Raw genomic sequence first — 17,482 nt, 5'->3', positions numbered from 1 at the left:
GAAGTGATACTTTGTTGCAATCTTGAGTTGTATTTCTCTAATATTTAATAACATTGACATCTTTTCATGTGATGTTTTTTAAAAAGATGTGAGCTAAATCTACCTCTTGACATTGACTCCTTGACCATCTGCCTTGTTTTGAACTCTTTTCTGCTGACCCCCACTAGGATATTTCCCGCACAGGTGTTTTTTTACCACAGCTCCAAAGGCCTTATAAGTATTAAGTGCCCATCAGCACAGGCTTGTTGTTTTGGAAAGTGCCCACAAGGTGGCAGCATTTCTTCATGTCCCTTTTCTCTTCTTGTAATTTGTTATTTTATATTGGAGTAGAGTTGATTTCTGATGTTGTCAGTTTTAGGTGTACAGAAACTTGATTCAGTAATCTAGAAACATCTATTCTTGTTCGGGTTTTTTTTTCCCATATAGATGATTACAGTGTGTTCAGTAGAGTTTACAGGGCTATTCTTTAGGCCCTTTTTGATCATCTATTTGATATATACACACTAATTCATATCAAATAGATTATCAAAAAGGGCCTAAAGAATAGCCCTGTGAACTCTACTGAACACACTGTAATCAATCGGAGAAGGCAATGGCACCCCACTCCAGCACTCTTGCCTGGAGAATCCCAGGGACGGAGGAGCCTGGTAGGCTGCAGTCCATGGGGTCGTGAAGAGTCGGAAACGACTGAGTGACTTCACCTTCTCTTTTCACTTTCATGCATTGGAGGAAGAAACGGCAACCCACTCCAGTGTTCTTGCCTGGAGAATCCCAGGGATGGAGGAGCCTGATGGGCTGCCATCTATGGGGTCGCACAGAGTCGGACACGACTGAAGCGACTTAGCAGCAGCAGCAGTGTGTATATATGTCAATTTCAAACTCTAAATTGATGCCTCTCCACTAACATTTTCTTATAAATTGGTTTCCTACATTTGAGCCTATTTTGTAAGTTAGTTCATCTGTATGAATATACAGCTTCCACCTGTAAGTAATACAATATTTGTCTTTCTCTGACTGACCTCCTTCTGTTGCTGGCCAACACCTTGGTCTTCTCTGCCCACCGAAGCCGAATGAAAAACAGAGAGGCAGAATTTGGAAGAAATAGAATGGTGCCTTTTATTCTTAGGTAGTGGAGAGGGGAACACAGCATGCTCCTGCCTCAAGAACTGTGTCCCTAAGGCAGGTGCTCACAGTCAGGAGCAGTCAGGAGTCGGTGATGAGGAAACAAAGGTGATAGGATCGTGATTTCTTCCTCTTGCATCATGTCAAAGACAGTCATAAACCGGCATCAGTAACCCATAACTGCATCTGGCAGTCTGGTGGCTCTGAGGCCTTCTTTCTGACATGTAACTACAAGGGGAAGGCTGTTGTAAAGGTAAACATCAGATAGAGGATGTATTTAGTATAGAGTCAAGTGAAGCGTAGCTCCTGCAGAGCTAGGGAGCAGAAAAGTAAACTTAGTTACAGACATTCGGAATCAAGAGCAGTTAAAGTAAAATAAACTAGGAATGTTCAGGCCTGCTCACTGTTCTTCTTTATCTTCTTTGCTCTCAGAGAAGTAAAAAAGAAAAACTCATTCCTCTTTTTCCCTTTTTACTGCAACAACTCCCCCATCAGTTTATTCCCTCCTAACAATGGAGGAAGGGAAATACGTCATTCTTGCCTGGCTGAGGACAAACTTCAGTTTTGCTCTGTTTGAAAATCACCAGCTATTCAGCCCAGGGACCATCTATCTCCTACTTTAAATTTTCCTTGAGATGTGAACCCCAAGAAATCTTTATTGGGGTGATGAGGGACAGATGGTCAGTCTTCTATAACTTCTTTAATGCTGACACAGAACTCATAGACCGTACCTAGTTGGGGTCATGGAGCTCTCACCCTGTTCTATTAAGGGGCCCCAGCGTGACTTTTGTGGTTATTCCCACTGGATGTTTGGAGGAGTGGCTGCAATCTCTTTGGGGGCATGGGTTTTCTTTGCACATCATCTTTATCTTGATGTGAATCTGTGTCATCTGGAGAGACAAAACGAAACAGGTATTTAGAAAAAAAAAAAGAAAAACAAAACAGAGGCATAGATGAGTAAAACTGTTACTGCAGCTAGGGAATCAAAGCAGGAGTAAGAACCAAGTCTTGTTTGATGACAATTTTGATTGTGGTCTAGGCAGAGTCAGTGCTTAGGTCATCCTGTCCAAAGGAATGGAGCCATTTGGACTCAGAAGTAGTTGGAGGAATGACAACCTCAACATTAACAGACAAAACAGAAAAAATTAAGCCTGAATCCTAATTTAGATTTAACACTTCAAGGAGACTTGTAGCCAGGTAGCTGGTTGTCTAGGTTTATTTAAGTAGGTCTTAACCTTGTATTGATCATTACACATGCATTTTTTTTTTTTCTGTGCAACATACAGTCCAGAGCAATTTCTCATTCTACACATGTAAGAGTTAAAAGAAGAGACCTTTAAAAAGTGGAGTGCTTCCCTGGTGGCTCAGACAGTAAAAGCATCTGCCTGCAATGCAGGAGACCCAGGTTGGATCCCTGGGTCAGGAAGATCCCCTGGAGAAGGAAATGGCAATCAACTCCAGTACTCTTACCTGGAAAATTCCATGGACGGAGGAGTCTGCTGGGCTGCAGTCCATGGGGTTGCAAAGAGTTGGACATGACTGAGTGACTTCACTTTCTTTTTCTTTCTTTAAAAAGTAAGGCTGTAGTTATCTGCTGCTTTTATTTTTCGAATGGCTGACGGTATTCTAAGTCTAACACAGGTCAGAAAACTCAAGCTGTTAACAATACAAGGACTTGTCTGAAATCACACCATAGTGTCACCTAGTCAGTTCCATAGCTACTCTATGTTGATTTTAACTATAATTTTTCCTTAAATAGCCAAATCGACTGTCCCTGTCAATGATGTTAATGTTTCTCTAGGTACAAGAAGATGCAAGACTCAGGGCTTACAAAATATCTACTCCTGAAAGTGTTTAACTATCTGAAGGGCTCTTTTGACAATTTTTCCAGAGCACAGAGTGCCTCATTCCTAATTTCCACCCTGACTTCCTTTCAGGGGGTATTGAAGGTCAGCAGCTTCAGTGGCCATGATTTAATTTATGTAGAGATAGATGGCAAGTGCCAACTGGCTGAGCCCCTTCAGGTTCATGAAGCTGACTATGGTTTGAGGGCATTACATGACCATTTTGTCCCATGGTGCTAGGAATGCTCATTCCAAGTCTTATGAAGATTTTGTTGATAGGCCACTAAATGTGCTGTCACTGGACTAGGCCATAAAACAGTATTCAAAACTCTCTGGACTACCTGTGCTTCTGAATCTCCTGCGGTCCAGGAAAATATTCCCTTTGGTTCTTTTTTCCCATATCTAGAGTTACACTGTTGAAATTACTGATCTTATATGGGACTGTATACTATCATTTTATCAGTGACTCAGTCAAATACTTAGTAATGTAAGGGACAACACTTATGAAACAGGCAATATACAAAACAATATAAAACAAAATAGCTAGCAGTTAATAGCAAGGCCATAAATAAGAACTTAAGAACTTCCATTAGGTGTAGCCCAGTATATACCAAAGTCATCTGACTTAGCTTGTTCTGTACCAATCCTTATTTCTTAGGGAAACTATATATTGTCCATAAGGCACCCAGCCTGTTTTCTAGTATTACTAGACTGATTATCCTTAGTATGATTTAACTGTTTCCAGCACAGAGGAGGCTTTAAAATGTAAATTACCATAGCCTGATGTTAATAGCCTCATGGCTTCATTTAAATGCTTAGTTATGAGCCAGGTATTACAATATAAACTTACTAGTTTATAAGCAGTTGGTATGCATTAAGGTTTCTTGTTCAGATGACCAAGGCTTGTTATGTGTAAGTCTGGCTGATAGACCTTTACAGCGTTTAGATTTAAGAGCCTCAGACAGCCTTCTGTGTCCAAGCTAGCTAGCTATGCTCACTGCATGACAGGCCAATGAATCTGAGAGACGAGGTGTTGAGGCAAGGAAGAGAAATTAAAATCGGGGAGCCAGCTAAGAAGATAACAGGCTAGCACCTCAAAATAACCACCTCCTCAGGGCCTGGTTGCTACGTTTTTTTAATTGGATGGGGGGAGGTAAGGAAACACAGTAAAGTAAAAAAGACTATTCAGTGCTTGCAAATGTCCCCTAGAATGGGAAGGCAGGGGAATGTGTTAAGTTTCACTTCTTTACAGTCCTTCATAGGTGGGTGGCTCAGGCTGCAGGCCATACATAATGCTTACAATAACAAAAAGGGTTAAAGTCACAGAAGCAGACCCAGTATAAATGTAAGATTAACCCTTCCAGGATAAAATTCCCCTTCTCAATGTCCATCTCACAATCTTGTGGGAGAAGGGGGGCCATTTTGCTTGTCAGATGGATCTTCCTGGGAGTGCCTGCCATTAGTGCTGGTGTTTTTAAATGTCAAGACTAGTCTTCCTTTGTTCCTCTTGGAAAAGGAAGAGCAGTTTACACCTGCAAATTTAGAAATAGTGAACTTCAAACATAAAGGTAGCATCTCAAACTAAGAAATTTAGCATCTTTCTATGCATGGGAAGATGCAAGATTCTGGGCTCATTAGATCATATTTTATACACCTTAGGTAACTGGGGCCTGTAATCCTGCATTCTCAGTTTCCTCTAGGTTCACCATAGGGAGTGGTTGGAGTGGCTGTAATCCAATGAAGGCCAGGTGTCAGGCATTCCCCTTTCTCAGGGCCCACTGACTCACACTGAAGGGCTGCAATCGCTCATTCCATGTCTCAGGTCTTTCCTTCCTGGTCACGAATGACCATTATCTGGAAAACATTTCATGATCAACTTTTGTCCCAAGGCGCTGGAAGGTTCATCCCAATTCAATCAAAAAATTCTTGATGTCACACCAGGTGTTAAGTTTTGGACCAGGCCCAATCAATAATTAAAATTTTCTGGATTCTAACTGTAATCCAGGAGACATTATCCCTTGTTGTTTCTTCCCATACCTAGAATCACACTATTACAATTATTTTCTCAAAGTGTTTAGTCATATTAGTTTTGTTGGAGGCCTGATTTACACACTAGTTACTGTTAAGAGACAACAATCTAAACTAAAGAGGATATAAGTCATACAGACAATGACATAGTACAGCACAGACACACAAAGCACAATCTGAAAACAAAGAACAAATTTCACTAATGATTGGTATTACTAGTTATAATCCAGTTATAATTACTGAGTGACCAAAGGAGTTGTAACTGATTTAATGAGCTATCTGCAATTTCACTGTATTGGCCATGCACACTTATCTATGACTTAATCTCTGAGACAAGCATATGTTACTAGCACTGATCAGCCAGGTACAGAGAAAAAGACAGATGCTCCAAAAGGTATAATCTACCAAACTACTGCAAGTTATAATTAATTGAAGGAGTTTTACATACACCTGGAAAACACAGATTTAAACCAATAATTACTTAAGACAGATACCATATACAACTGTATATAGTAATTTACTCAGTTCTATGTAACTAATCCTTTCTGTTAACAGCTTTATGAAATCATCAGTTTTCTCAATACAATTCTTCAATTATTTTTACTCAGTTCATTAGTATGTTCTAAAAGTCAGAAACTTGTAAAGTCCTTTTTATATGAAGAGGAAACATTTTGCAAAGACATTAGAGTAAAACCATAACTGTGTATATTAACAAAACTTAAGGAAGCAAGTTTAAATCTGATTATTGTTGTGACATACAACACCTTTATAACAAAAATTATGACTAATAATATTTTATTAGGAACTTTATACAATCTCTAGAATATCTGTACCACTTACCATAAAACTTATTTATTTATTAGAAAACACTTCCTTTATAGTTTAACATACCAAATGACCTTGATTAGTTTAGTATCTCCCTTTGGGGTCCCTCAGGGGCCCTTTGAAGCACCTCAAATTTAGTTAGAGGTCAAAGGAACTTTATTATAATTTGATCTTGGAAGCCCTGTCAAAGGAACACACAAACATTTTAAAATACAGCAAGGCCATAGGTCACTGTGAAACAGCCAAAGTGACAATAAAAGATCCCAGCGGGAAATACAGATTATTTAAAAGGTAAATAAATTGAAATCTGTTATTAAAGGCAGTTTAGCATCTTCAGAAAACTTGTCTGTTTTAACAGAGAAAAACCAAATTTCCATTTTACACCAGCTTAAAGGTTCATTTACTGAATTAATAACTTATTTTAGACTTAGTCAATCCTGACTGATCACCTACAAAACCCCTTCTGGGGCCCATTTTCTACAAACCTTTCATCACTTATTTCAGCACTTTAAGTTTTAAGTTTTAGAATATCTGAAAAGATCCTAAAACATATTTCTAAAAGTTTTTTTTTCACATTTAAATTGGGCCTCCACCCACTTGTGGGTGTATCAGTTAGCTTCCTGATATGTTACAAAGAGTGTACTGAGGCTCAAGGTCTATTGGAAACTGTCTAGTCCACCATCCTGAAATTATTTGACTATATTCAGCCTGTGTAATGTCCTTAGATTATGTCATTCTTTAAAAGAATGTGCCCTGTTCCTTTTCTTCTGTTTCATTTCCCCCGTCAGATTGTATTCCCATATTCTCATGGGAAGCAGAGAGGTGAAGGGCTACCTTCTGTAATTGCTTTAAAGCTGACTGACCCGCAGAACTCTTCTCTAAAGGGGGCCCGCCCTCATGTCCATGGTGACGGCCTGTAAGACCTGTTAAGACCAGTGAATCAGACGAAGAGGATGGTGAAGAGGCTTCCCAGGAGGAATGTATTGAAGGGGAAGGTACTATCCCTTCCAACCCTTCTAAGGAGGCACTCTCAAAGGCTGGCTATAATGCATTTAGGAATGGAGTTCCTTTCTCCATCGTACCCAAGAAAATTCCAAAGAAAATCATAACCCCATCTGAGCCAGATGATTCAGAAGGTGGGAGAAGAAAGAGATGGCCAAAACACAGGTAACCATCCCCTTGACTCCCTCACTTGCCCGTCTCCAGAGGGTAACCCTCTGCCCTTCAACAGCTGGGCTGGGATTCAAAGTCTTCCCTTTAGCCGGGGAAAGAAGACAGGAAACAGAGATCATTAGCCTTTTGGTACAACAAAATCCAGAACCATTTGAGCTGGCTTGGTTTAGTATTTCAGCATATTTACATTATCCTGGTCTTTCCCAGGTGGTGCTAGTGGTAAAGAACCAGCCTGCCAATGCAGTAAACACAGCTTAGATCCCTAAGTCGGGAAGATCCAGCAGAGGACAACATGGCAACCCACTCTAGTATTCTTGCCTGCAGAATCCCATGGACAGAGATGAGCCTGGCAGTCTACAGGGTTGCAAAGAAGCACAACTGAAGCCACTTCGCATGCAAGGTCTTTCCTTTCAGTGGCTTCCAGAGAACATAAATTGCACTGTTCATCTGTGCGTGATCTCTTCATCTGGGTGCCTGGCACCCCAGGGTCCTTTTCTCCCTCTGCCTGATTTCTGCTCTTCCTCCATTCCACATAGCTGGCCATGAATCTGAATAACTGCAAGTATGAAAGTGGTAAGCATCTAGCTCATCACTCACACCACTGGGCATCAGAGGATATTTTGGGCTGCAGCTTTCACTCAGAAGATGTCCCACGATTTGCTCCCAGCCCCTAGATCTCGTTAGGCTGACTTATGACCTGGATTGAGCCTCCTGGCCCAGCTACCGACAGCTGAAAAATCACTGTTCCAATTACTCTCAATGCTAGAGTGGGAACCTCCAGTTAGCTGACAAGGAAAAATAAAAATCACCATCACCCCCACCTCCTTCATAGGTTTTTATCAGCGATGCAACGAGACCAGGTTAAAACTGTGTTTTCAAGGCATGATTTGTGGGGGCTTCAGCAATTTAAAAAAGAAGAAAAATCACCAGCTAGTTTAGTCATGTCCTCCTCTGTTTATCTCCAATGGCATCTGTGCAAGGAGTCCCCAAAGTACTAGGCTACCAGTGTGACCCCTTCCAAATGTCAGCTCCCCAGGCCAGAAACCCTCCTACTTGAGAGAACTGACAGAATAGAGAGCCAGGCTCTAGTTTTCAGAACAGATTTTGGAAGGGCCCCAACAGCCTCACGAACTTGGAATTGTCACAGTAGTAACTAAACTGCAGAACTGAGGTTAAGAACTGCCTGCCCTGTTCATCCTGCTCTCCAGTCAGGTCTGTTCCTTCCCTGAGCCAGCTGCAGTCCCATGGCTTGCTTCCAGCACCCAGGCTGACTCCACTAACCTCCCTCTCTCCATAGTGTGCTGGGCAGTCCAAATGTGTGGCCTCAAGGAGGTGGGGAAGGACGAAGGGTGGCCTGTGCACTCAACAGACTGCTCTGTCTCAGTGGAACAATTCATGGACATGAGGAGGTTTCAGGTTCAACCTCCCTAATCAGTACTTTGAATCTGACCTTTTGGAGCAGGAGATGCGAAAGTAGACAGCAAAGGGAACCTTCCACAAAGGTCAGGGACAGGACAGAGGCAGAGGGGGCAGGATCCTTGCAGATGACAGGGGACTCATCTGTGGAGATCCGGCATCCATCTTTCATGTACCTTGTAGCTGCTACCAGTACACCTGGACGCTATGGAGTTGAAAGAAACTGAGGGAGAGGAGGAGCTGGAGCACAGGAAGGCCCTGCTTCAAAGGGAAACTCTCATCCGAAGTCTGGGGAGTGTAAAGCAGCTCACCTGCATGCTACACCTCAGGCAACAGGTCCAGAAACCCCCCCCCACCCCCGCCCCGAGTGTCAGGCGAGGGTCCCTGGACCTCACCAGACAAGGGAACAAGGGCTGTAGCGGCACATGGTGGTGGCCACAGCCGAGGAAACTAATGGGGTGGTCTGGCAGTGGAGTCCGGGAAAAGCCGTGTATCCTGGGCCTTGGGAAAGGGTCTCTTGGCTCCTTTTGCATCTGTTCCAAAGCACGCTTGTTTCTAGTAATGACATCCAGCCAAGGGCAGTCTCACTTACAAGACATGAGCTCTCTATCTTGACTGACAACTAGTATGTTCAAACTACCGCACAACTTCACTATTTCACACACTAGCAATGTAAAGCTCAAAATTCCACATCACTCCAGGTGCCATCTGCAGAATGTCACCTGGCTAAGAGATCCAGCAGCCATCGACCCCTGCTCACTGTCAGTGAAGACATCTGGACATCTGAAAGCCAAAGTCAGGCTCCTGAGCCTTAAGTATGCCAAACTAGCCTTGGTCACTCTGACCTGGGTTAAGTCCCACTAACAAACGTTACAGCTGGGGTGTTCCCCAAATACTCTATGATGCTGCCAACAGTATGGGAACAGGGGAGGGAGTGGAACCATTTATTTACCTCCTTCTGTGTACTAGACCAGAGAAGGCAATGGCAACCCACTCCAGTACTCTTGCCTGGAAAATCCCATGGACAGAGGAGCCTGGTAGGCTGCAGTCCATGGGGTCGCTGAGGTCGGACACAACTGAGCAACTTCACTTTCACTTTTCACTTTCATGCATTGGAGGAGGAAATGGCAACCCACTCCAGTGTTCTTGCCTGGAGAATCCCAGGGACGGCGGAGCCTGGTGAGCTGCTGTCTATGGGGTCGCACAGAGTCGGACACGACTGAAGCAACTTAGCAGCAGCAGCAGCATGTACTAGATCCTGGTGATACAAATTGCAGAAAGAGTCCTAGCAGTCAATACATGTAATGGGGACATGGACAAGTAAACACACCAGTTGCAATATCAAACAGTAAAGACGCTGGAGGAACGCATGTGATGCCATTCCCCTGTGTTGGTAATTGGGAAAAAGGTTGGGAAAGAGGTGATTGTGTCTCCTCTGCGAATACCAACTCAGGGGGGACCCATGTTTCCACTGCAGAAAGCCAAGCCAGCAAGGCCAAAGCCAAAATCCTGGCAGGATCTGTGCTACCCTCTTTAACCCTGAGCCAGGCTATCTCCGCAACAGGAAAGAGTTGTTAAGTGGCTCGTGGACTGAATACACTTTGCCCTCCATGCTGGACTCTGGACACAGAGCAGCTGAGGTCCGAGCCCTCACTCTCTGCCCTGCCTCTGCACGCTTGCTGCAGCAAACCCCTGTACTCCTTGCATCAGGCAGCAGGAGTGAATGCAGGAAGGAAGACCAACACTCAAGCTCTCCTGGAGAACCACCCCACCTCGGGTTTCCAAAGGGGCAAAGGTGTTAACTGAGTCCAAGCTCTCTCTGCTCGCCTAGTGACAGGCCAGTGAATCTGAGAGACAAGGTGCTGAGGCAAGGCAAGGAAGAGACTTTAATCGGGGAGCTAGCAGACCCAGAAGATGGCAGGCTGGTGCCTCAAAATAATTGTCTTATTTAATACATTGATGATAAGACCTGTCTATATTATTATAATTAGATCAACAAATTTATACCAGGTACTAATTTAAGATTAAGTACTTCCCGGTTCATGTGAACCTGAAACTCCTTTATCTTGTATTTAGAATTGTTTGGTTTATAAGCGTTTATTACTATTACTTAAGCCAATTAGATAGAGCTCTTTTTACAGATGAACCACGCCAATGTTATTCAAATATATATATATATATATATATATATATATACACACACACACACACACATACATATACACACACAAACAGTGAGGCCTCCAAACTGGCTTGTCCCATAAAGGAAAAGCCCAGATCGAAGGGGAAAAATGTTCCCGGTGTATACACGGGGGCAATTTGCCCTCCAAAATGGAGCCCCTCGGCTCTAACACAAAAGGACACAAAACAAGCAGACTGGCTGAACCAGCTATTGAATCAGGCAGACTCACCCTACAAAATAAATTGAGTCCATCGACTCCAGAAGTTTGTCCTTTCCTCGTCTCAACTGCTAAGCACTAGGGGCAGCCAGCGCTGCTTCAGGGAACTTTGAAGCAGAGAACCTCAGGACAACAATTGGTCCCAACAACTGCTAGAGTCTTGCCCTAATATTCCCTGATTGGGGCCGGCTAGCCAGGAGCAGCAAGGTTTCTGGCTGGCTAAGCCAAACTGTTACCAAGTCCAAGCTCCTTCTGCTCGACGCATCACACGCCAGTGAATTCCACAGACGAGTTGCTGAGGCAAGGAAGGAACTTTAATCGGGGAGCCAGCTGGCCAAGAAGATGGCAGGCTATCGCCTCAAAATTACCATCTTGTCAGGGCCTGGTTGCCAGGTTCTTTTATGGATCTGAGATGGAAGGGTGGTGGAGGTGGGTGAGGAAATAGAAGTAAAGAGACTATTCAATCCTTGCAAATGTCCCCTAAAATGGACAGTCTTTCACAGGTGGGTGGCTCAGGTTGCAGGCCATTATAATGTTTACAGTAACAAAAAGTGTTAAAGTCATAGAAACAGACCCCAGTGTAAATTTAAAAATTAGTCCTTCCAGGTTACACTTATTCTCCCTGGGGAACATTCTCACAGTCCTTCCTTGACTCATTCCACAGGTGAGAACAAATCCACTCGATGAAGCTGTACCAACAACACCATGAGGATTCCCACCTGGGGTGATACCAGGGCTTACATGGGGAAGTACCGCCCTTCTTTAAGCACGTTGGCTTCCTCTTCCAGAAAAGCTGCTTCCAAGGCCAGGGAGGAGTGTGCCAGGTACTGTGCCCGACCTTCTCTGTCTGCCTTGTGGGGGCAAATCCCAAATCTGAATTGCTCCTCAGCAAGGTAGAGGGGAAGACCGACACTTGAGGAAAGAGGAAATGGGGTTATCAATTCTACCAGACTCTTTTCTTTCCATCTTGAAAAAATAGAAAGGTTTTTTTTTTTTAAATTTAAGTATAGTAAATTATAAAGCTGAGACACCACACCCTCCCCCCACCCACCCCCAGCAAATGTCACAGCACCAAATGTCAGGATGGTTTCTCTCTCTTCCTCGGTTCTTGTCTAGTCGCCACAAAAATTGAGAGCTATGAACCAAAAGGTGTAGAACAACAAACAAATTACAGCTCAGTTCAGCTCAAGCAGACAGATCTTTTATTAGTCCAACACAACCGAAGAAGTCCTCCTCACTCTTCCTATTGATCCCGCTTGGCTTCCCCCTTTAACACGTCCAGTCTCCTCCTGCTTGTGCCCAGTGCCAATTACAAGTTATGTAACAGCAAGTAATGTTGTTTATATCTTCCCATAATTCCATCTGTTATAATTAGATGTAGAATATTCATGAGCCCTTAATGCCTAAGGTTACTTGGAGAGTCCCACTTCTATCCATTATGTGCTTAGGGAGCCTGTGGAAGAGTTGAAAAGTCCCTGTGGTTATTTTGCAGCATATCTGTGAGCTCTCCTGGGTGTGTCTGGGATGGGAGTTTAGAGATGGGTTTGCATCCCTTTCAGCCAAGCCTCTCCTTGTTGCTTCTACCTAACTTCCTACCTAAGAGTTCTCTCCCCAGTGCCCTGAAACAACAGAAAAAAGCCATCCAGTTCCAGAAAATTCAGAGATAAATGGAGGTGCCAGGTGCCCTGCCCAGGACCCAGTCATGGGAAGCCAGGGAGCAGCTCCGAGACAGACTAAGTTTTTTGTTTTGAATACATAATACACTACATATGGCTCAAAACTGAAACAATATAATGGGGCATATGCTTTGAGAAGTGTTAACCCTCCTAGTGTTCTATGGATCCTCTTTTTAATAATTTTTTTGTGTCACTTTCTAGGTTTCCTTCTGAAAATACAAGCAAGCTCATAATATAGAATGTTTTCACTTTCGTAGTCTGAAACAGGATCTATAAATACTTTTCTATACTATGCTTTATTCACTCAATACATTCCATTCCACTTCTCAAAAGAGTGCTCCTCATTCTCTTTTGTAGATGCTTAACAAACTGTAGTTTATTTTACTGGTCTTTTATGGTGGGCACTTGAATTGTTTTCACTCACTCACTATAACAAATAGTGCTCTAGCACATAAATTTGTGTGCACATCAATCTACATATCTGCCAGAAGTATCTGTTATTCACATTCCCAGAAGTAGGGTTGCTGAAGCCAAAGGTAAATGGATTTGCATTTTGATAGATATTGCTAAATAGTCTTCTTTAAGTCATGTTCCACTTTTCATTCTCATCAGAGTAACTTTGGGGTTGAGATTTAGAATAAAGGGTGTTTTATAAAGATGATCACAATTTTATGAGCCTATAACACCTCTCTTCTGTCAACTTCCTGTATTGAATACCAGCCTTTTCAACTCTTCCAAATTCTTACCTGTCAACTCCCCTTTGGGGATCAGTAAATCACTTTTTTTCGGAGAAAAGTCAGGCCATTAGGTAAAAAAAAGCTATTAAAGGCTCTTGGCCTCCTCCTTACCTTCCACTCTCAATCTTATACTCTATTCACATCACTGGGGAAGTGGCTGTCCTTCACTTATCTAGGACCTGTCCTTTGGGTGCTCTAGGTCAAATTACTACCTAATTCCTCACAGACCTCCATCTGTCAACTTACTGTTGTCGGTGTTGTGGGTGGGACTCAGTCTATCAATAACCAGTGCTGTGGCTGGACCAGCCCTTGCGGGTCTGAAGATTACAAGATTCCCTTCAATAACCATCAAGAAACTATGGTGGTGGGTGAGGGAAGTTTAACACTTACAGGACCTGGAAATTACACGGCAAACCTGAGGCCACACCGCACGGTCGTGGGTAGAGAGAACAAGGGCCTGGAGTTCTGTTTTTATTGGGGTTGATTGCTGGGGCCTGGAGGTTTTTATTTTGGGGAGTGGATCCTATGGTTTTGAGGCCTCACTCTTTATTGGTGAATTTAACAGGAATTTAAGGCATAGGAAGAGAAAAGGCAAGTGGCCCAAGTAGTTAGCGGTTATTGTAGTCAACCATAAATCTCTCAGAGAAGGCAATGGCACCCCACTCCAGTACTCTTGCCTGGGGTCGCTAAGAGTCGGGCACGACTGAGCAACTTCACTTTCACTTTTCACTTTCATGCATTGGAGAAGGAAATGGCAACCCACTCCAGTGTTCTTGCCTGGAGAATCCCAGGGACGGGGGAGCCTGGTAGGCTGCCATCTATGGGGTTGCACAGAGTCGAACACGACTGAAGTGACTTAGCAGCAGCAGCATAAATCTCTAAAAACAAAGGTGCCTCAGTGTGTGTGTTGGGGGGCGGGGGCGGGGGGGGTGGTGGGCGGCGCAGCACTCAGTCTTTTATCTGTTGTATGCCTGGCAGTGTATTTACTAAAGACAGCCATCTTTGAAGAGCAGGCAAAGCTTGCAAGCAAAGCTTCAGTCAGTCACTTGGATTACAAAAAAAAAAAATGAAACCCAGCTGCCAAGGCTACACCACACTCCCTCCTTAGTTCCCTCCTGGCTGCCTGCTCTTAATGAAACTGCTCACAAATATATCAGTGACTTCCTCAGTGCAGGAATAACTGACTCTCAAAACTTGAGCTTGCCTAACATTTCTCAGCATTTGACCTTGTCTGCATTCTTGAATTCTCTCTTGACCCAGGGGACCACTCACCTATTGGTAGGACTGGTTTTGTTTCCTCCCTGGGCTTCCCTTCTTCCTCCTGTGCCTGCAGTTTTTTAAGCTGTGTTCTGGGTTGTTTTATCTCACTCTGCCTGATGCCAGGTGGCTTCAACCACCTCTGCTGTTGGTTTCCAGATCCGTTGTGTCCGGGCCAAGTTGTCGTTCTGAATCTATAGTCAGCTGTGCACTAGACATCGCTGTATGGCTGTCACACAAGTTCCTCAAACTCAACATGTACAAAATAGAATCACTCTTGTTTCCTGACAGTTTCACTCTGCTCCTGTTTTTGCTATATCCCTGAATGGTCCCACCAATCACCCACTCTAAAAATACTGACTCTCAGCCTATTTCTTAACCCAATATTTAGTTCCTTACCAAGTACAACCATTTGGTCTTCTTAAAATATATCTCAAGTCTCTTTTCTCCTCTGCTCTCGTTGTCCCCGCCTCAGTTCAGACTGCCTGAATTACTGACAGCCTCTTGCCTGATCTTTCCACCTCTGGTCTTCAACAAAAAGAAACACTGTTACTGAACCAGGTAACTGAACCACATCTGTTTGCCTGATGCAGGGCAAACCAGTGCTGAGACCCTGAGGTCTGCAGCAGAGAAAGCAATTATTTACAGGCAGCCAAGCAGGGAGACGAGAGAACAAATCTCAAATTGGCCTCCCTGAAGGGATAGGCTTAGGATATTTATGGGGTAAAGAAACAGCGTGGCGGGACTTCCTGGTGGTCCAGTGGCTAAGACTTCATGATCCCAATGCAGAGGACCAGGGTGCAATTCCTGGTTGGGGAACTAGATTCTGCATGCCACAGCTAAGACCCAGGGCAGTCAAATAAATAGACATTAAAAAAGAGAAGCAGGGTGATTTGAAGCTTCAGGAAAGGTTACTGACATTGATAGGTCATTCAATGGACACTTGTGCAGGCCCAGGTGAATGTTCAGTGGTCTCAACTAGTTTGAGCTGGGCAAAACTAGCCCCGTGTCCTGAGTAACAAGCAACTATTACTACATCGACCCCTTAGCTGAAGTGCTGACTATAAGGGGCAGTTAGAGGAGTTGTATGATATATTTTCTAGGCTGTGAAGCTGGGAGGGTATGCAGTTTGCAGGAACAATTAAAGCACTCTTGGTCAGTGAAAGCAAGTTACAGGTTATTATTACTCATTAATATACAGACTATAGTTCAAGGAATCTAATTAATGACTGCCCCCTATTTGACTTCACTGGGTTGAGCTACGAAATGAAAATTTGCTCATGGCATTCTGCTGCTTAAAATTCTTCCTTTGTTCTCTGTTGCTCTGAGATAAACTCCAGAATGCCTGAGCGAGGCATGGTCTTCCTGCAGCTCCCACTGTTACACAGATTGAGCTCCTTCCAACAAAGGTGATGTGCTTCCTTGTATTTCACCTGCTGCCTGCTCTACCATCGGTTACTTTGACCCCTTGTTCCTCTCCTCCCCTCTGCCAGCTTTTTACAACTGCTGGTTTTCAGACCAGCTCTAGCGTGGACTTCCTGAAGCAATTCCTGGGCCACCACACAGGTGTGGTGGTAGCCTGTCCCTGCTTTTCCTTCCCCAGTTCTCTCCTAGCATCCTCTGCTGAGATTCTTCTCATAAGTGTTGCCATGTGTTAATACATCTGTCTCCACCACCAGATTACATGTGTTTTTTTGGAATGTCTACTTAGGGATAGGCCCTGGGCTGGATATTTATTAAACATTGTATCATTCAATCAACACAGCAGTCTTTTTTGTTTTGTTTTTGGGTGCTTAGTGGGGCAGACAGGATCTTAGTTGCCCAACCAGGGATCAAACTCACCTGCACTGGATCTTCCAGCTCCTTGCATTGGAAGCACAGAGTTTTCATTACTGGACTGTCAGGGATGTCTGAATCATATGTTCTTTGAAGGGACAGACTTGCCTGTTCTTCTTGCATCCCCAGGATCTAACTGGAACCTGCCATGCAGTGAGAGGAATCCAACTGATATGAAATGAAATGACTAGGAGCAATTGGGTGCTGCTGTCAGCAAAGAAGAATGGACTGTAGCCATTTAGTGGTGCAAGACAGAGACTGCATTTGCAGTTTTTCGAAGAGTTCTTCTTTTCATGTATTTATCACGAGTGTCACATTATTCATTAACTGTTCTGATAGGAGACGTCTTCACAGATGGAAAACCTGCTTCTTTTTTTTCATAGGTATTTACACAGGGAATATGCAGTCTTGGTCAGTTCCCAGATTGGGTGAAAGCTGTGATATCAGCACCATAGTGATCCAAAGGGTTTTAAAAAGCAAGTTTGTACCCACATTTGAATAGAAACTGAAGCAGGTTCAAAAAGTCCTCAAGAAAATCGGGCTTGCCCGCCTGCTCCGGTAGTTCCCAGGCCCTAGGGATTGCTCCAAACTACGTTCTGCAAGCCAGTCTATACTGGGGCTCTTTGCTGATGCCCAGGGATGAAGCCTCATCCAAAGGCCATGGTCACAGCACAGCTTTGAAAGCTATACAACTGAACACTCAATGGTCAAGGAGACAGAAGGAAATGAATAAAGGAGTCCAGGGCCTGGAGGAGGGGAGAAGAGCTTTATGCCTGCTGCTGTTGCTCTAGGTCACCCCACCAGCGGCTGTGGGGGCGCCAGAGGTTGGAAGAGCTGAAGACAGGGGACCAGATCTTCAGCAACAGTTGTGCAGAGGAGACGAGAGTTCTTCAACAGCAACAGCAACGGGAACTTCCAGTACAGAATCTGAGTCAGAGACATGCCATGTGACACACAATCAGGCAAGTATATTTGGTCTGCCTGGGTTTCTGTGTATGGATTATCCACCTGGGAAGCAGGGGAAACGATGAGCATGAAATGTTGGATGAAAGGTCTGAATCTGACAAAAGGCAGAGGACTTCACAGAGCAGATGTGCCTGGGAGTGGGGCAGTGACCAGCCAGGTAGAGTCCAGCCTACTGGAGCACAGCCCCTGCTCTGATCCACATG

The 17,482-nt window shown here is 44.0% G+C and overlaps 1 pseudogene; it reads left to right on the top strand.

Moving 5' to 3' along the window:
* The first annotated feature begins 12,474 nt into the window (after positions 1-12,474).
* Positions 12,475-17,244, top strand: LOC114109013 (neugrin-like; annotated as a pseudogene).
* The last annotated feature ends 238 nt before the right edge of the window (positions 17,245-17,482 follow it).

Source organism: Ovis aries, chromosome 18 (assembly GCF_016772045.2).
Source record: "Ovis aries strain OAR_USU_Benz2616 breed Rambouillet chromosome 18, ARS-UI_Ramb_v3.0, whole genome shotgun sequence".
Lineage (NCBI taxonomy): Eukaryota > Metazoa > Chordata > Mammalia > Artiodactyla > Bovidae > Ovis > Ovis aries.
The sequence above is the reverse complement of the archived record's forward strand: the minus strand, read 5'-3'. Positions and strand labels throughout refer to the sequence as shown.